General features: G+C 36.9%; 3 long non-coding RNA genes across 3 annotated transcripts; 1 reads left to right on the plus strand and 2 right to left on the minus strand.

Annotated features, from left to right (window-relative positions):
• Positions 1 to 2759: 2759 nt before the first annotated feature.
• LOC117302438 lies at positions 2760 to 6805 on the minus strand. Its single transcript, XR_004520427.1, has 3 exons — positions 6733 to 6805; positions 5793 to 5919; positions 2760 to 4572 (listed from the first exon to the last, which is right to left on the minus strand). It is a non-coding gene; the product is annotated as an uncharacterized LOC117302438 (long non-coding RNA).
• A 550-nt stretch (positions 6806 to 7355) lies between these two features.
• Positions 7356 to 11947, plus strand: LOC117302397. Its single transcript, XR_004520420.1, has 3 exons — positions 7356 to 7477; positions 9668 to 9835; positions 10497 to 11947. It is a non-coding gene; the product is annotated as an uncharacterized LOC117302397 (long non-coding RNA).
• A 195-nt stretch (positions 11948 to 12142) lies between these two features.
• LOC117302476 lies at positions 12143 to 15125 on the minus strand. Its single transcript, XR_004520436.1, has 2 exons — positions 15005 to 15125; positions 12143 to 13802 (listed from the first exon to the last, which is right to left on the minus strand). It is a non-coding gene; the product is annotated as an uncharacterized LOC117302476 (long non-coding RNA).
• Positions 15126 to 15339: the final 214 nt, after the last annotated feature.

The following is a 15339-nucleotide window of genomic DNA, read 5'->3' on the forward strand; positions in this document are numbered from 1 at the left end:
TGATACATAAGTGATTTACTTTTTGTTTGCAGATCTTTTATGAGGATCTTTGGCTCCCTCTAAAGTATCATAGTTTTTGAGAAAGAAGTGTATTAAATCTTACTCAGATAATAAAAAGGCAGGCCTCTTTTTAGGCATCTGAGAGCATACAAATTTGTGCAAAATTTGTTTTTTTTTCTTAACTACTCTCTTGCATTTTTGGTGACCAACTGAGTCAACATTTCCACAGATTTGGTTTTTTTGTGCATACCTAATAAGAAAACTGGTATTTGACAATTACCAAGCGTATCGAGTGTCTTTAAACTGTAAAATAATTCAGAAACAAAAATCTCACTTACGATTTAAATTTGTTGAAGAATTTGTATTACTTTTCAATCGTTTTGCTGCGAATGTTCAGCTATTTGAGAAACCTAATTTTGTTTTACTTTAAGAAATAAAATAAAAATAAATTTTAAGTTAATATTTTAAAAGATATTTTTGAGAAACATAATTATTTTCAGGACATTCTTTATGAATTTGGTTATTGTGACAAGTATTTTATTTTGAACTGATACATAAGTGATTTACTTTTTGTGTGCAGATCTTGTATGGATCTTTGGAATCTAAGTGAAGCACGAATGCTGATAAGAAGAACGACACAACAATTCTCAAATCTGAAGAGTAGAAGATGGGCAACGACATCTGATTCCTACATGGACGGTGACATTTGATTCCTACAAATGACAGTCACTTCATATTCCTACATGGGCAGCCACATCTGATCCCTACATGGGCAGCCACATCTGATCCCTACACAGCAATGACTCATTCCTACATAGACATCTGATTCCTACATGGACAGCAACAACTGACTTTTACATGGACATTAACTTCCCATTCCTAATGGACAAAGTGTGTGATTCCTGCATAGACAATTTCGATCACTGTACAACTGATTTGTGTGGATTGTGTAGTAAAGAGAATCTTTTAGTCAAAGAAAAGAGACTTTGGTTGTCCCTCAAGAATAATAACCACAAATTTCTGATCCAGGAATTTTGTGTTGAAGACACCAGACAACCCCCCCCCCCCCCCCCCCCCCGCCTTGAAGGATAGTTTTTCCAAAACTTTTCCTTAGGTTTGTGATGGATAATAATGTGTTTTTTGGCAACATGATTTGTTATCTTTCAAGACAGCAAAGATTACCTTTGGTTTTTTTAAACGTGTAATTTCAATTCAAAAAGGTTGTTTTTTAAATGTCCCTGGAAATCCCAATCCAATATGTTTAAATATGCAGGGAGAATAATCCCTAAAAAAATACACTATCTCGGAAGCATTACTGCAGTAACGCTTCTCAGATTCAAAATTTTGGGGGAAAAAAAGCTGAAACGAAATGTTTCTCAAAATGCTTTTACAAATCTAGGAAAGTTTCTAAAGGCTTGTAACCTATTGTTTTTATTGACAATACATTTTAGAGTGACTACAAAATGAATTCTTCTCATTTAAATAATGTTCTAATTTAGTTATCCTTTTTTAACATTAAATAATTAAAAGGCACTTTTAATGACTTTGAAATGATAACGTTCAAACTTAAGAATTATATATTTATTCAGAATCCCTACTAGGTTAACATTTTTCCACGTCAGAGTGTTAGTAGTTATTTGATGTCAATAATTCACTGGTAAAAAGCTGATTATAGATATTCTAGACTTAATTAAGAATGAACGATTAACGTAAACTTATCTTATAGCATTGAAACTTCATTGTAATTATGCGCTATATTAAAAATGTTCATTGTTATTACCGTAATAAATAAAAATGATACACTATTAATCTAAACCTGATTTTGTCTGATTATCATTATTTTGTTGCCAAACCTGTATTTATTTGTTTAAAAAGATTTAATAGACTTCATAAAACGAAACAAACATGTGCAAACCGTGCAATCTTAGTGTATTCACATTTAAAAAAATAAATATTAATAATAAATTTTGTATTAAAATAAAACAGATAAACAAGTTTATGTTTCCTTGTGGCCGTGTAGGCTTTGACTGGTAGTCTTGATTCAAGAATTTTATCCTTGAGAGAGCGCCCTCTTGTGGCAATATTAATTACTTATGGGAATATAGTTACATATTAATTAATATCGCCACAAGAGGGCGCTCTCTCGACGACTGATCCAGAGACTGATCGCTACTGTGTGTATACGCGTACTATACAGTGTGTACGTCAAACTTCGTTCTAATGTTTACCACCTCGAAATTTTTTTTCTCCAACCCGGAAGACGCCATAGCCTAGCGGATAGGGAGACGGCTTCGAAGACATCTTGGAGACATCTATGCGGGGTTCGAGCCCCGGCCAGGACACCACCACCATGGAGACACGCTCACCAGAGGAACGCCCACGGATCCCGGACCACGACGAGGAGGCAACATGGCGGAGATACACCAGGGGGAGGCGTGGACCCGGAGAGAGAGAGAGGGGGGAGTGGTGGACCGGGCAGGAGGGGAAGTGGGGACGAGATTTTTTTTTAAATTGAATTTTATTTAATTTTAATTAAAAAAAAAAAAAAAAAATCAAAATTAACGGTGAATGGTTTTCTTAAAATCGCCTGAAACGTACGCTCGTTAATTTTTTTTTTTTTCCATAAAGGAAAATCCAAAATTGTAAAAACTTGCAAAAATCACCACTAATTTTTCGTTTTTTTTATTTCATTTTCTTAAAATTGCCTGAAACGCATGCTCGTTAATTTTTTTTTAAATCAAATTTTTTTTTGGGAAAAAAACTTGAAAATCACTGAAAATTACCAAAATTGAGAGTTAAAACATTTAAAACACCCTTAAAACAGTGCGTGATACACTCCAGGGTATCCCTGTTGACATTCTACATGTAATAGACATTCTGGTGACAAACAAACTAACAGGAAAGTGTCGTTTTAATAAATATTGCTTAAAATTACTCTAAGTTGGCACTTAGCGTAAGTTGTAGGTGCTTTCTTTTTATAACAATTTAAATGCACAGAACACACGTTCGCGACTTCTAACCTTCAAACTTCCTATTTTAAGTATTATAAAGTAACTATGCTCAGCTTAACTGTGAATTACGAAGCTGGCATATTAAAACCTGTTGTTTAAAAGGGGCCTTTACACACATAACCTTGATAACTTATCAGCTAAGTGTATACATGTATAGGAGAAATCAAAACAAGTGTGTGAAGAAATTAGTCTGGCACCTACATTAAGAATACGTGTTGTATAAGCACTAAGAGACTTGGAACCAGACTTCAAAAGCTGGTGCAAAAATTGTATGGAAGCTTAGAAGGCCATCTGCATTGCCAAGTTTCCATGTTAAATACATCAGAAAATCATTAAAAAAATGTATAACTATTAATTTTGGGGTCCTCATGGATTTGCGAAATCTAGTTTTCAAGATAAAATGGTAAAAAGATACGGTACTGTACTTTCAAAAGTAAGCATTAAAATTTATGGAAATGCAGATGTTCACTCCAAGTTTCCATATATTTGGATTACCGTTAAAACCAAAGGCCCTGCTCGGTTCATACAATGTTTTGCAGATAAATGTAATCACGCGTGATACAAATACATCACATTTACCACATATAAATATCAAACTAAGTATTTAATACATATTTCAAACTCTGACATCTGTGTAAAGTTAAGTTTTAAAACTGTACATGTTAGCCTATATGTTGCATGATTGTTCACAACACTACTTTGGTATTCAGTAAAAAATGCTAGTCGTAGCTAGTAGCCCTTTGTTTTCTGCATTTCATTACCCATTCTTCAGGCCTGGTGCTTCATTCTCGTAAGGGCAAGGCAACTTTTTCTCAGCAAAATGCCAGAGTCTGAGGGAAATTTGAATTAGTACCAGAACATTTCAATGGGCACCAAGGCAATGACCAAAGCCGTGTGCATGGAGGCAATTGCTGCGTAACTTGTCTCTGCAAAGTATCAGGCCTGATGATTCAACGGAGCTACAAAATGTACACAACAATATTCAGCAAAGTTTTTACTTCATAACAAAAACAGTCACATAGGGCTGTACATGGTAAAGATCTGTTTACACAGTACACTGTGCTTTGAATTAAGTTCATAGCTTTTGAAATAAATAACAACTTTGTTTCAGTTGTAAACAGTAAAGACTGATGTCCGAGTGGTTTTATAAGAGTCCATGTAAACAGACCTTTTTACAATAAATAAACCTCTCTATGTGCTGTCCATGTATGAGTGTATAAGACAACAAAGATCTGTTTACGAAATAAAGGACTTTCAATTTTTAACACTACAGCTTTGTAAGTTTTGTTTACAAAGTGTTAAACAACAAGGACTCATTTCCAAGTGGTGTCTAAGAGTCTATGTAAACAGATCTTTTTACACTATAGGTAAAATCCACTACATAAGACGTACCTTAATATCCACTATAATGTTTTCTGTGAGTTAATAACAAAGTTGAACTGAGGAAGCTTGAGACGCTGAGAAGATGACGTCTTGGAATTCATGATGATGCTGCATCTTATGGGCTCTCTTCAGTCAAGCTGATGCATCTTTCAAATCAAGGCTTATCATCTTGAGTGTTCTATTGAGCAAACATCAAAAGGAAAAAATAATTAATTACATCATTCACAATGGACCAAGCCATGTCTTTTGGAAAACATATCACAGGTTTGGGTTTAATACAGTTTGCAGGGAGAAGAGGTAATAATATCTGGGAGGGGTCTAGGGTAGCAGACAAGTGGGGTGCCTGAATGTGATTGATACAGTATGTAGTAAAAGGGGTAAAATGTTGGGGTTGGTCCTGAATGGCAGACAAGAGGGGTGCATGTCTTGGGTTGATACAGATTTGAAGTAAAAGGGTTGAAACGTTAGGGGTTGGTCCTGAATGGCAGACAAGGGGGGTGCATGTCTTGGGTTGATACAAATTTGAAGTAAAGGGTTGAAACGTTAGGGGTTGGTCCTGAATGGCAGACAAGGGGGGTGCATGTCTTGGGTTGATACAGATTTGAAGTAAAAGGGATGAAATGTTGGAGGTTAGTCCTGAATGACAGAAAAGGGGGTGAGTTATGGGTTGATACAAATTTGAAGTAAAAGGGGTAAACTGTTTGAGGGTTGGTCCAATGGTCATGAATGACAGACAAGAGGTGTTTGATTTTGGATGATATAGATTTGAAGTATAACTAGAAGAGGTCAAATGTTGAGGGTAGGCGTCCTGAATGTGACTGATACAGTATGAAGTAAAAGGGGTAAGATGTTGGTTGTTGGTCCAGAATGGCAGACAAGGGGGTGCACTTTGGATCAATACAGATTTTAAAGAGAAAGGTTAACCCTGTGAGTGTGCCCAGAAAGGAGGTACATCATTTGGGAAGGCACTTTCCAGAGAGGATGGATGCATTTGAGAATTGGCTGGGTCCCCATTGTGGGCGGGTCTCAAAGTGAGCAGAAAAGAGGATGCATATTTGGGATTGATGTAGGTTGTATAATAGGTCAACATTGGGGGCGTATCTAAGTATGCAGAGAGGAGGGATGCTTGCTTTTGACTGATATACAAGTTGTAGTGGATATAAGGCCTGGGGTGGGACAACATTAGCAGAAAAGAGGGATGCACTTTTAGAGTCTTTGATAATAGCAGATTATCAGGAGATGGTTTTGGTTGCAGGTACAGCACAGATGAATACTCAGGGAGGCCCCATGGGCCAATCAATTAGGTGAGGCTCTGATAGGAAGAGGAGAACAGGAATACAACAAAATGTTTGGCAGTTGCATTTATGAACAACTAACAACGACTTTTTTAAAACTCACCATCCTATTTCAGGAGGTTGGGTGCGGTCCAAACTGATGATTCTTCATCCATGTGTATCCTTGAATGTAATGGTGAAAGAAGATTCATTCCGCAGTTGAGTTCAATACCAGAACCAAAAACTCACATCTAGAAACACAGAAAGAATAGAATAAAATAAGCAACTGAAACCTACACAAAATTCATCTGGGGGTACAAGCTATAAGTATGAGGTTGTTGTACGAGTTGGTTTGTGTACTTTGTGCATTTTTGTATGAGTTGGTTTGTTTTATTTAACAAGAGGTTTATCTGTTTCCTTCACTATCAACAGGGTACCATCAATGTTTAGTAAGATATTCAAAACAATCCATCGAGCTCACTGACTGAGACTTCCCTTCTAAGTTCTAATGCTTACTCAAATGCACCCCTGCACCGCTCATGGACAAGTAGTCCCTCAGCTTTACGTCCTGTCTTATAAGTTATGGACCCTACCGAGTATACAAGTAGAAGTAGAAGTAGAAGCTTCTTGGCCAGGATGGAATCCAGAAGCAGTTGCAACAGTCCCCACCCCGACCCGGACCCCAAATAAGAGCTTTCAAAACAGTGCCAAAATTTATTTTAATATGGTTGACTACTACAGCCCCCTGCAATATAGTCTTTATCATTTCGTTTGCTTCCTCCCCAATAGGAGATGTCTGGTTACGCCACTGATAGAATGGCAGTAATGAGCATTTTGATGCAAACAACGCACGTTATTCATCATTGATCGTGTAAAGTTGATTGTGACTTGTGTTGTGCACTGCAGGACTAGACAGACGACAGGAGTTGTCTGAAAGTTTCCACTTGTCGCCAAATTAAAACGACCAGAAAATCGTCCTTTTTAAACAATAATATGTTCAAATAACGTCAGATTATGTGGTATGCTATGTACCCCCAATTCTGGATAAAAAAATATGCACTTACATGAAATGTTTTGTGGTAGAACATCTGATTTTGAAGACGCTGTGTGTGACGACGTGAGCAGACGACATTTTGCATGTTGTGATGGAGTATACTGAATGCGCATGTGCACTTCTGTTGTAAAACAAAAAATGAAAGGGCGACCTCTTTCTTTCCTTTCGCATTATTCCTGTCACTGAAGAAGGACCCCCCCCCCCCCCCCACCCAATCCACCAATCGACTGAAAATCACATCAATGTTTTTATAAAGAAGGTTTATGGGAGATTGAATAATGAAGATCGGGAATTGGGGGAAATATGGTGTGACATCTCACTTTTACCAAAATAAAAACTCCCACCCTCTAGTATAATTATTAAGCTTTCTAAAGTTTCTTTCTGGCAGTCTGCGGGCAAAATTCAAATCCACAAGAACTTATTTATCTCCATAAATGTCTAAAAAGCCTATAATAAGGATATACTTTCGTAATTTGCTGACAATCTAGAAAAATATACAATTCTATGTTTATTAATTCAGTCAAATCATTTTCCCTAGGGTTACCTTAAGCCCCGCCCACACAGTGTCAAACAAAAGTCGTTATGGAGTGCGCCCTCCCTAGTAAAATTTTAGATAGTGTCAACAATAATCAAGATGGCGTTGGCAGCACACGTGGATATGTCACTTAAAACAACAGACAAAACGTATGTTAAGACAAAGATTTCCCATCAAATATACGGTTGTCAAACCCGGAGTATCAACCCACACCCTCAAGGTAAGTTTGTATAATAACTGCAAGAATTATACTTGTTTTTACTATGTTTGTTTATCAAAATCTGCTAAACTGAAGTCACGTCACACACACCACCACTGACCATCACTGACTCAGTCACCGATGAGTAAGTGGTGTCATTGTCAGCGTCTGAATCCGAACGTTATCGCTAGAGTAGAGCGAGTCGAGGGGTTATGTTACCATTATCAAACGCTTAGAAGACGAAAAGATGTTTTTCAATCGCTACAGGACAGACAGAAACATACATAGACTACACAATTAAATGAACTTCAAGTTCACTTGCTGTCAGTGTCAATGACGACACTCACTACCACTCTGTGACAATGTATGTAATTACTGAAGAATATAACATACAGAAGTGGATTTTGCTGAGTACCAGCCAAGATGTATGTGAATTGTTCTATTTTTAATTGGGTGTTTCAATTACTTAAAGTTTGGCCCTCATTAATCAAATCTGTAAAAACTTCGAAATGCACCCCACTTAATTAACAGCCAACAGGACCAACCTCCAATAATTTGGCCCTTCTTCAATTCACCCCACTTTTTCGCAATCAGGACCGCCCCCAATATTTTACTCACTCTTCACTTCAAATCTGAGTCAATCACACTTGTTGCCCACCCCCTCACCCCCCCCCCCCTGAAAAAAAAATGTAATAAATAAATATTTAAATTTTGGTATACCCAAATTACTTCAAATCTGTATAACTCACAAACAGAACTATTGCAATCTACTGCTTGATCGGTCAACCTTTTAATTCAAATCTGTATGATATCAAACCCAATCACCAACCCACTTTTCTGCCAGTCAGGACCAACCTGGACATTTCACCTTTTTTACATTTAACCCTTTTTACTTTAATCCCAAATTGCACCCAACCTCTTGCCAGTCATGACCATAGACCAACCCCAAACAATACATTTTACCCCTTTTACTTCAATCCCAAATTGCACCCAACTTCTTGCCAGTCATGACCATAGACCAACCCCAAACAATACATTTTACCTCTTTTACTTTAATCCCAAAATGCACCCCACTGTTTTCAAGTCAGGACCAACCCCAAAAATTTTACCCCTAACTTCAATCCCAAAATGCACCCCACTTTTGCCAGCCACAGGACTAACCCCCAACATTTTCCCCCTTTTATTTCAAATAATAATTCAATCCCAAATGCACCCCACTTTTCTGCCATTATAGACCCGCCCCAAACATTTTACCCATTTTACTTCAAAAAATAAATCAATTCCAAATGCACCCCACTTTTTTGCCATTTTAGACCCACCCTACAAATTTTTACCCCTTCTACTTCAAAATATAAATCAATCCAATATACACCCCACATTTTGGCCATTTAGGATCAGCCCCAAAGAATAACCCATTTTTACTTCAAAATATAAATCAATCCAAAATGCACCCTAGTTTTCGGCCATTTTAAACCCACCATCAACATTTTTCCCCCTCTACTTTCCGATATAAGTATAAATCCAATATGCACCCCACATTTCTGCCATTGAGGACCCGCCCAAACGTTTTACGCTTTTTACTTCAAAATATAAATCAATTCCAAATGCACCCCACTTTTCTGCCATTCTAGACCCGCCCCATAAATTTTAACCCCTTCTACTTCAAACCTGTATCAATCCCACAGAAACCCCACTTTTTGGCCATTCAGGATTTGCCCCCAGGAATTACCCATTTTCACTTTAAATATAAATAAATCCCAAATGTACCCCCACTTTTCAGCCATTCCAGACCCACCTCCAACATTTTACCCATTTTACATCAAATCCGAATAAATCCATGATGCACCCCACTTTTCTGCCATTCAGGACCCACCCTAATAACCTTTTCTTCACCTCAAGTCTCTCCCAAAAATAGACCCACTTGTCTCCCTTTTGGGAACTTGCTCCCAACCAATAATGTGTCTCCAAACATCACCCACACCGTTGTCATTCTTAACCCAGCCCCCCCCCCAACCCCCTATCTTCGTATACTTTATACCAAGAACAAACCTTTAAATACTAACTATATGCTTCTAGGGATTTGCCTCATGATTTCATCAATGGGGGAAAGGGGAGGGATTGGGAGTGGGCAAAGTTTCTATTTGTTAATATGTTAAATTTGCATTGGGATAAATAATATCAATTATTTGTTCTTTTATTTTCTGTTTCTAGAACACTCCTAAGGTGATGAAGAGCCTTGATATGAAAGATGCGTCAGCTTGACTGAAGAGACCCCATGAGATGCGGCATCATCATGAATTCGAGTACATCATCTCCTCACTGCATGCCTCAAGCTACTTCAGTTCAACTTTGCTAGTTATTCAACACTTGGATATTAAGGTACAATGATGATATTTTTCAATAACAAATCAGCTTTACTGCCAATCTGGACCCATCAAGAATATTTGTTGACCTATTGTGCTTCAAATCTGCATCAAAGCCAAATATGAACAATATCCGTTTGCAAACCCTATTCTACAATCCCGGCCATATCTCGTTGGGCCCCCCTGCCCCCTTTCAATGTTGGTTCTGATTGCACGGTCTTCTACGTTACAGTCAACATTGAACGGGGGACGGGGGAGTGAATGATTGTCAGTGGAAAGTGTACAGGGAATGGTATAATGTAACAATATGAATGGGTGGCCCAAGCATTTTGGCTGGGATTGTAGGCCTGCCCCAATACTATTGCCCCTTGTACTTCTATCAATGACAGATTTACACACAACTTGTCTGTTAATCTAGACCCGTCTCCAATACTATTACCCTTTCGACTTCAATATGTATCAAAGCCAAAGATGCACAAAACTTGTCTGCTGTTCTTGACCAGTCCCCAATATGATCACCCCTTGGGATGTTCAACACTTTTCGACCAATCTGTATCCACCACCAATCAACAGCACCTTCTACAAACTGAATTACAATATGCATACAATATGCAACTGTTTTCCTCTTGACATATATTCCATGCATTAATTTTGTCCTTTGAATGTTTTGTTTATAGAACACTCATGATGATGACAAGCCTTGGTATGAAAGATGCGCCAGCTTGACTGACCAGAGCATGTGAGATGCTGCCTCATCATAATTTCAAATACGTCATCTTCTCAGCGTCTCAAGCTAATTCAGTTCAACTTTGTGTTTCATTCAATACTAAGATGTTAAGGTACGTCTCTCGTAGTGAGTTTTATTTAATGTACAAAGATCTGTTTACATGGACTCTCATAAAACCACTCGGACAATCAGTCTTTACTGTTTACAACTGAAACAAAGTTGTTATTTATTTGAAAAGCTATTAGTTTAATTCAAAGCAAAGGTGAACTTCGTAAAACAGCCCTATGTGGCTGTTTTTGTTATGAAGTGAAAACTTTGCTGAATATTGTTGTGTACATTTTGTAGCTCCATTGGATCATCAGGCCTGATACTTTGCGGAGACAAATTACGCAGCAATTGCCTCCATGCACACGGCTTTGGTCATTGCATTGGTGCCCATTGAAATGCTGTGGTACTAATTCAAATTTCCCTCAGACTCTGGCATTTTACTGAGAAAAAGCTGCATTGCCCGTACGAGAATGAAGCATCAGGCCTGAAGAATGGGTAGTGAAATGCAGAAAAGCAAGGGCTACTAGCTACAACTAACATTTTGTACTGAATACCAAAGCAGTGTAGTGAACAATCATGCAACATATAGGCTAACATGTACAGTTTTAAAACATAACTTTACACAGATGTCAGAGTTTGAAACATGTTTTAAATACTTAGTTTGATATTTATATGTGGTAAATTTGATGTATTTGTATCGCACGTGATTATATTTATCTGCAAAACATTGTACGAACCGAGCAGGGCCTTCGGTTTTAATGGAGTTCAAATATATGGAAACTTGGAGTGAACATCTGCATTTCCATAAAGTTTTATTCTTAGTAGTGAAAGTACAGTACTGTACCTTTTTACCATTTTATCTTGAAAAACTAGATTTCGCAAATCCATGAGAACCCCAAAATAAATAGTTATAGTATTTTTTTAATGATTTTCTGATCTATATAACATGGAAAGTTGGCAATGCAGATGGTCCTTGTAAGCTTCCATACAATTTTTGCTCCATCTTTTGAAGTCTGGTTCCACGTCTCTTAGTGGTAATACAACACTAGTTCTTAATGTAGGTGCCAGACTAATTTCTTCACACACTTGTTTGATTTCTCCTATACATGTATTATGTGTATACACTTAGCTGATAAGTTATCAAGGTTATGTGTGTGTAACTTATAGTAATTTTAAGCAATATTTATTAAACGACACTTTCCTGTAAGTTTGTTTGTCACCAGAATGTCTATTACATGTAGAATGTCAACAGGGATACCCTGGAGTGTATCACGCACTGTTTTAAGGGTGTTTAAAATGTTTTTACTCTCAATTTTGGTAATTTTCAGTGATTTTCAAGTTTTTTTTCCCCCAAAAAAATTGATTTCAAAAAAAATTAACGAGCATGCGTTTCAGGCGATTTTAAGAAAATGAAATTAAAAAAACGAAAAATTAGTGGTGATTTTTGCAAGTTTTTACAATTTTGGATTTTCCTTTATGGAAAAAAAAAAAAATTAACGAGCGTACGTTTCAGGCGATTTTAAGAAAACCATTCACCGTTAATTTTGATTTTTTTTTTTTTTTTTTTAATTAAAATTAAATAAAATTTAATTAAAAGAAAAATCTCGTCCCCACTTCCCTTCCTGCCCGGTCCACCACTCCCCCTCTCTCTCTCTCTCCGGGTCCACGCCTGCCCCTGGTGTATCTCCGCCATGTTGCCTCCTCGTCGTGGTCCGGGGTCCGTGGGCGTTCCTCTGGTGAGCGTGTCTCCATGATGGTGGTGTCCAGGCCGGGGCTCGAACCCGCACAGATGTCTCCAAGATGTCTTCGAAGCCGTCTCCCTATCCGCTAGGCTATGGCGTCTTCCGGGTTGGAGAAAAAAATTTTCGAGGTGGTAAACATTAGAACGAAGTTTGACGTACACACTGTATATACGCGTATACTACACAGTAGCGATCAGTCTCTGGATCAGTCGTCGAGAGAGCGCCCTCTTGTGGCGATATTAATTAATATGTGATTATATTGCCGTAAGTAATTAATATTGCCACAAGAGGGCGCTCTCTCAAGGATAAAATTCTTGAATCAAGACTACCCGTCAAAGCCTACTCGGCCACAAGGAAACATAAACTTGTTTGTCTTTTTTATTTTAATATAAAATTTAGTTAAAAAAAAAACAAATTAATAAAATTTAATCAAGTGTGAATACGCTAAGACTGCGTTTCGTTTTATGAAGTCGCATAAATCTTTTTAAACAAATAAATACAGGTTTGACAAAAAAATAATGACAGTCGGACAAAAACACGTTGAGATTAATATTGTACCATTTTTATTTATTTCGATAATAATAATAAACAATTTTAATATAGCAATAATTTCAATGAAGTCTCAATGCTATAACACGAATTAACGTTAATCGTTCATTCTTAATTAAATCAAGAATATCTATAATCAGCTTTTTTTACCAGTAAATTATTGACATCAAATAATTACTAACACTCTGACATGGAAATAATTGTGGCAACATTAATGACATGGATCATTAATAAGTAGGCCTACACTGAAACTAAATTTAGAATCTTTAAAAAAAAACACCTAAATATATTACTTCAAAGATCAGGATTTAATAAACATGATTAAAGAAACTTTTAAGCGAATCCTTCAACTGTGTACTGTCTGTCTGCCCTTAACAAAAATCCTGAATGACGAAAGTTTGTGATGATCGTTCTCGATGTGTAACCATTATCCTCACATATCAGATGTTCCTGTCCATGTATGAATCAGATGTTGCTGTCCATGTAAGAATCAGATGTTGCTGTCCATGTATGAATCAGATGTTGCTGTCCATGTATGAATCAGATGTTGCTGTCCATGTAAGAATCAGATGTTGCTGTCCATGTATGAATCAGATGTTGCTGTCCATGTATGAATCAGATGTTGCTGTCCATGTATGAATCAGATGTTGCTGTCCATGTATGAATCAGATGTTGCTGTCCATGTAAAAATAAAAACATTGCTCTCCATGTAGTAATTTAGTGATGTTGCTGTCCATGTAGGGAACAATGTTGATGTTCGCCGTAGGTATAAATGTTGATGTCCATGTAGGAGTCAGATGTTTAGGTCCTGTAGGAATCAGATGTTGCTGTCCATGTAAGAATCAGATGTCCCTTTTATATTCTTTCACTCCGGGCAGTTTTGTCGATCATTTTGACTCCCCAAATCCACATGAGATCTGCAATATAAAAAAGAAAATAATATAACAATGTCACAACATCATTCAATCCCATGTTTGAGGCACTACCAACAACTTTTCTAATTTGGCATCAAATGACCTGAAGGAAAAAATGTGTCTCTCATAAAATTTAAACCTAAGAAAGAACTTTGGTAAAAATTCTTACAAATTTAAGCGCCTTCAGGGATCTACTCCAGATACCAAAAACCTGAAGAAAACAAATTGTGTTTCTCACATACAATTATGTCCACAAATTTAAATCAAAGAAAGAACTTTTAAACAAAATATTCAAAACATCTGAAGGTCTAATGTTTGTTTTTCATATAAAAAAAAGTAAATAATTTAATTTAAGAGAAAATTTAAAACACTTCAGACCTTTTGTGGAAGCAGGACAAACAATTATTTGGCATCAATGACCCGACGACAATTTATACAAACAGAAAACCAACCAAATTGTTGATTTTAAACATGTATTGAAATACAGATCACAATATACTATTATAGTCACAGCATGGAGCAATAAACTATGTTCCATGGACACAGCCAACTTTACTTGGCATCAAAATGGCATTAAAAATTATGTTTCTCCAAATTATGGAAATGTTTAACCAAGGAGGGAAGTTTTTTTTTTTTTTTTTATTTTTGATCAATTTATTGCAAAAAATAATATTTAAATAAAAAGCTTGAGTCGTGTCAACTTAACGTTAGTTGAAAATGTCAGAAAAACTAATACTATTTGAACACCATTTTTTGTTTAATTTTCCCAGAAAAAAAATCAACAAATAAAAACACAACACATGTGGGAACTCCTTTCTTTAAACACTGTCACTGACAGTGTCAACTGTTAGGTCTATGGTTAGTTGGAATCTTTGGTTGACATAAAGGACCAATGTGGAAAATCTACTGTAAAGTTTAAGCAGAGCCAACTCAGTTCAACTGTTCAGTCAATGATATAATTATGTACATGTACATGTATCCGTATGTATGTATATGTATCTTGATCTATCTGTACGTTCCCTACAACACACAATCACCCATCACAGGCAAGGGGGTTGCCCCCGTACAATGGTCAGGTACCACCGGTCAGGGTGTACGGCGATCATGCGGTAAGAGTCGTGTTCTCGTTAAAATCAAAACAATAACATGCACACATAAAAGTATCGGGAAATGCGTGTTTCTCAATATATCACTCTAAAACATACCTTGATAGGTCCGGTCAGCCTCTGATGAACAGCCACATTAACATGAATCCAATGGACGGTCTTGAAGGAGACATTTTGCCTGAGTTTTTAGATGACAAAATAACAACATGATCAACGTCAACAAGTCCCTCGTTGCTATCAGACTAAAACTGGGCTACAGAGGGCGCACTCCGTAAACAATATTAAGAAGGGCTAGGGTGCTAGGCACATGCATAATATGGCTCTAGCTGCTAAGCACACAAATTAATTTGCTTAGCATGAAACTTTTTCCTTGATAAAACAAATTTCCACGTGATTTCAGGATAAGCAACTAACAGCTGAATACCAGTAACAAG

Source organism: Asterias rubens, chromosome 18 (assembly GCF_902459465.1).
Source record: "Asterias rubens chromosome 18, eAstRub1.3, whole genome shotgun sequence".
Classification (NCBI taxonomy): Eukaryota; Metazoa; Echinodermata; class Asteroidea; order Forcipulatida; family Asteriidae; genus Asterias; species Asterias rubens.